At 38.5% G+C, this 5,755-nt stretch overlaps 1 pseudogene; it reads right to left on the reverse strand.

Moving 5' to 3' along the window:
• Positions 1-3,384: 3,384 nt before the first annotated feature.
• LOC126253891 (5S ribosomal RNA) lies at positions 3,385-3,502 on the reverse strand (annotated as a pseudogene).
• Positions 3,503-5,755: the final 2,253 nt, after the last annotated feature.

The following is a 5,755-nucleotide window of genomic DNA, read 5'->3' on the forward strand; positions in this document are numbered from 1 at the left end:
AGTTGGTTATGTCAGGCTCCTGTGCTATTCAAAAAACGTAGCAAAAGTATCCATTTCTCTTCTTGTGTAACTGGCTCTGAAATTTCTTTTCTTACAGTCGGATTTTCGTAGTAAAGAGCCAGGAAAAAAGTGCCATGAATGATAAGGCAAATTAAGTTCACATCTGAGGCTATATTATATAATCTTGCAGTTCTCGCCTCGTCCAGTTCACAAGATGCATACACCTGGCCTGTTAGCCACTGACTCGTGCCACAGAGCAGTTCGACCGCCAGAAGCACCTTTTCTATTCCTGCCGAACCAGTTTCGTTGCAGAGGGGCTTCCCTCCATGTTTTACGTGATTACAAACCTACTTCTCAATGCTTGAACCAGTATTATAAGAACAGTTTTAATATTTTCAACCTCTTACAGAACACTAATTATAATTACATAAATTATCATAAATAATGAATAAAACATTGACATGAATTTTACATCAAGAAGTGTGGTTATACAGAAGTCATATTAAGTAAACACAAAGATGTTAAATAAAACCATTATAGGTAATACCAATAATACTGTTGCGCAGTGTAGACAAATTATATGACGCCATTTGAGGAAATAATCAGTAATGTACCCCACCCTTCCACTCAGTTTACACCAAATGAACTTCTGTTAAATAAATCTGAAACGACTCGATGGACGGATCCATTGACAAAAGATCCAAGACGTAAATTACCATTGAAAGAAAAGGTGTAGCATGCACTAGTAACATTAAAAGAAAAGGTTTTCCAGAGAAAAAGTAATTCTGAAAATTTAGGAATGGTGCAGCTTAAGGTAGGTGAAAAAGTTTTAATATGGACAACAGAAAGTCCTCACTTTTAAACAAGAAAAATAAATAGTGGCAACTGCTGTGCACAGAACCATATGTAATCAGTGATGTACGATGTGAAGGAGCTTACATGTTAACATATCCTCAAACCCACAATGTTAGAGGGTGATATTCCCATAACGATATTAAAACATTTCCACTAGTGATCAGCACGTAGATGTATAAATGATTTCGCATATCTGTGTGTATACCTGTAATTAATATTTGGTGATTATCTCGTTTACAGTATGCAAGTGTGTGTGTGTGTGTGTGTGTGTGTGTGTGTGTGTGTATCTTTATGTACATATCAGAGCTATGTTATTAACTTCAATGAATTAAGCTCCGGTTTTCACCGAAATGATGAATTTGAAGAGCGATGTAGAAATAGAGCTACCCAATCTCCTCTGTAATTGCAGTCTGCATTTGTGTTTGAACCAGAAACATGAAGACAAGGTTACTTAAAATAAATACTGGCAAGAAAAGGATTATGTAAGACCGTGATTAGGTGTACATTTAATATATGTTGGTTAGAATAAATTTCAGTCCTGTTGCATTTTCAGAAATAGAAAGTAGTGTTATTGATGATTAATGATTAACTTTATCTTCTGTGGTGAATGGAAGGACTGTTTCGTATAGATACGCGATTTTGTGGAGGATTACAGAGACTCAAGTCCATTTATTCATGGAAACGAGATTTAAGCGAAAGTTGAGCAATGGAAACAGTTAACAATCCCATGTGATAAAGTGCTAAATCAACCAATCAATTGTGAGCCAGTTAGTTCGCGTTTAAATTGATAGTTGATCTGATGTCTTCCAGACTGTTTTGTCTAATTGGTTTTGAGGACACTTGCTTATTTCAGTGAGCTTGATACAACTAAGATCAGGGTGAATTGGTGTAAATAAGGAACAAATACACTTTCAGTTGCCCATGACCGCTCGAATGTACTAAACAAGCAGGCAAGGGTGTTGCCCCAGTGCAAGCAGAACTTAACAGATCCTAATTTCATGATTTAGCTGTGAAATAAGTTAATTTTGAATGCATGTAGGGTTATCTGCGAACACGAGAGAGTAGGAGGATCGTACTGCGACCATCCGATATGTATTGATCATGCTGATGTACACTGAATGCCAATGTGAATACTTAAGTGCAAGGTTGTGTAGTCACTAATAAGTGAATATACATTTAACGGAAGAGAAGACGATAAACAAAGTAATATGTGTATGTATGAGGAAAATTATAAGTTCAAATGGTTCAAATGGCTCTGAGCACTATGGGACTTAACTTCTAAGGTCATCAGTCCCCTAGAACTTAGAACTACTTAAACCTAACTAACCTAAGGACATCACACACATCCATGCCCGAGGCAGGTTTCGAACCTGCGACCGTAGCGGTCACGCGGTTCCAGACTGTAGCGCCTAGAACCGCTCGGCCACCCCGGCCGGCAATTATAAGTAATACTTAACCTAAAACTTTAATTTCACCTGGTAAAAGGCGTGGACCTCTAATGTGTGTTTGTGTGTGTGTGTGTGTGTGTGTGTGTGTGTGTGTGTGTGTGTGTGTGTGTGTGCGTGCGAGATTGAATGTGGAAGCAATCCTAGACGTGACCGCAAATCCGTATGTGCAGGGAGAAACATTATGTACTCCTCACACGAACGCAGTCGTAAACGAACTGAAGCTGAGTGGCGTCTGTGAAGGAAAATTACACCTTTTTGGTAGCCAGCATTGTTGGTTTGGCGGTATAAGCAGCAACCAACGTTAGACTATGTTATCAACAAAATTCAAACGCAAGGCAAGGACTACAGAGACCCAGAAAAACGTGCCCTTACGTAATGTAAGTGTTGATGGCTTACAAAATCAAAAATTTGCGTAAATACCAGAGCAAAAGAGAGAAGCTGGTGTGACAAAAAGGACAACTCAAACTCTTTAGAAAAGATTGCTTATAAGTACTCTATAACCTGCACAATTCCAAGCACTAAGTTAGAATCATTAATAGCTGCGGCCAGAGAACGTACCTCTGTCTTCTGTTTATAACTAATCATTTCTGCATTTCTTACTCAACAAGCCCTTAATTTTACTTGATTAATTATTTTTTAATACGGTAGTTTCATGCTCACGGCCAACCGATGCGGGATGGCAAGCCAAGGAGTGCCTCCATCTTTGCTGAAAACCCGTGAGGAGTACCAACTAATCACACCCTTGTCTGATGCGACAACGGAGTCTTGTACCCGACGACCTCAGCTATCTGCCGATCCAGGTTACGTCAAGACAGCATATTTACCAAACAAAGAAAAAGAGCAACTTACATGTATACAGACCAATGCAATAACAAAAAAAGCACTCCGTCTTCAGGCCAAAAGTGGCCCATCGGGACCATCTGACCGCCGTGCCATCCTCAGCTGACGGTGCGGATAGGAGGAGCGTGTGGTCAGCACACCGCTCTCCCGGTCGTTATGGTGGTTTTCTTTGACCGGAGCCGCTACATACGGTCGTGTAGCTCCTCAATTGGCATCACGAGGCTGAGTTCACCCCGAAAAATGGCAACAGCACATGGCGGCCGAGATGGTCACCCATCCAAGTGCCTGCCACGTCCGACAGCGCTTAACTTCGGTGATCTGATGGGAACCGGCGTATCCACTGCGGCAAGGCCGTTGCCAATGCAATAACAACTCCACTGATCAATTCTGTGAAATTCTCGATGAAAGAAACCGCATCGTGGAACACACTTAACTATTCAACCAATAAAACTTGTAACACTTTAACATACAACCAATGTTTGAGAGAAAATGTAAATATTTTGAATTGCAAACTATAACAGCAAAATACTTTACCCAAAAGGAATTAAACTTGACTGTAAACTAAAATTTCATATGAGAAAATCAGAAATAAATTGAAACGAATCTTGCAAACGAAAGTAGTTGATTGTACATTAATTGTCCCACAAGGCTGCAGGGCTGTTTAACTTTTTCCGGGTTTTCCGCAAAACAAGCACGAATGTGAGAGCATAAGTAATAAATATATCACGGATAGAAACAGCAGTCCATCCTAATGAGTAGAACGCAAAGCGATAGAGCTAAAGGAATGTATTATTTCAAATGTAACGAAATTTTCAACTGATGAAAATTCCATGCTGACCCCAAAATATATATGATCTGTACAAAATTTTTAAAGTTAATATTGTATTAGTCAATATCGAAATGATAAAAAAACCTCATGTGGAAGAAAAATATTCTTGTTAAAATGAATCCACATAACAAACAAAATAAATTGTATATTTAATTAAAAGCATATGATGAAATACATGTATCCAGTCAAAATAAGTCTTATCCCCAGCGACAACACATTTTAATCTGTAAAAACTAATGGAATAAAACGGTGCCATGCTTAGCTACGTTTTAAACAAAGTTTTTCTCCCTTGGGGGCGATATAATGGTTCAAGTTACAAGTGAGTACTTCCAGGAGCTTTTACCGCGTTGGTGTACGAGCAGAAATCCAAAACATTATATGCTCAGGAATATAGGGTACTGTGCGCAACTGTTTTCGGCTCACTAGAACAATGAATAAAAATGAAATGGTATTCATATATCAAAAGCGCACTCTTTGTCTGTTGGTAAAGTAACTGCGTACGTAAATGTACTGAGATCCTGTCTTTCGTGTATAAATAAATGACGTTTAGTTGAACTTAATTGTCAACATATGTGATTTCATATAACGTTATCATTAATCAAAGATTAAAGATTAATTATTTTTCTTAACTGAAAAAATTCATGTAGGAATTTTAGTTGATCTTATAGCGTGTGAAACACTGTAATTCCATCTAGTGGATTCAATTATTAAATCAGCATACAAACATTAATTTTCTTTTGCGACTTTGAACCTGCACTTCAGAGCAGATTTTTGTTCCCGAAGATTAACTTTGTTTTTGGATACATTCAAGTAAGTTTTCTTTACGAATATCACCAGAGAGACCAGCAGCTTTTAAATTAATGGAAAGTCCTGCTTGGTTAATACTTGGTACCTTATTATGTCTTTCTCAATCCTCCCACATCTAACAACACAGGATGGTAAACCAAAATCTTACCTCCTCCCTGCTTTCTACTTGATGTGATGGTTTGGGTTCAACTATCGTTGTTATAAGGGCTGTTATACTTTAATTTTTTTTAAGTCATGGCTTGATGATACACCAGGTCTAAAGTTCATTATCGACTCGGCAGCATGATCCTGCAAGTAGAGTGCGCTTAAAGTAAAGTAGTCGGTAGATGCACAGTCAGATGGGCATGCTTGGGAAGGGCAGTAATAGTGTAAGTTGCGGGCAGGTGCTGTAGGGAAGATGCTGAGCACTGCAGGAGGAGCACAGTTCTAAGCTGTAGCCTACACTCACATTTCATGTAAATATTAAGTGGAGTCCCTCCACGTCCACCATTCAGGAAGATCCACTGTCACCTCTGGTATGATTAGTATTTGAAAAGAAATCTGCTGAATATGTAACACAAACGGCGTTTCATTTTCTTGTAGCTTGTCAACCACTTGTAACGTTAAGAGAATTGTCATGAGTGGCGAATTTTCAGTGAAACCTACAATTCTGTTGTTGTCAGGTTAAAATTTACTTCATTTGCCAAAACACCTCACTAACTTGTTGTGTAGATGCAATTGCGAGAGAATTCTGAAACTGTGGTTTATTAAACTTATGAAGTGAGGAACTGAGGAAAAGTACGGTCAGTAGCTTATGAAGAAGTATATCTTCTTACAGAAATAAACGTGTAATGTCTTCACTTGTTCCAAAACCCACAGCATTTCCCGTTTGACTAGCTATCGACGGCCATTAAGAATTAACCTTCTTTCATCGAAAAATTCTAGTCAGTGTAACAACACGGTACATAATGAAGTTCTCCATAATAATGGCAAAATA

The sequence above is a fragment of the Schistocerca nitens genome, chromosome 4, assembly GCF_023898315.1.
Source record: "Schistocerca nitens isolate TAMUIC-IGC-003100 chromosome 4, iqSchNite1.1, whole genome shotgun sequence".
Classification (NCBI taxonomy): Eukaryota; Metazoa; Arthropoda; class Insecta; order Orthoptera; family Acrididae; genus Schistocerca; species Schistocerca nitens.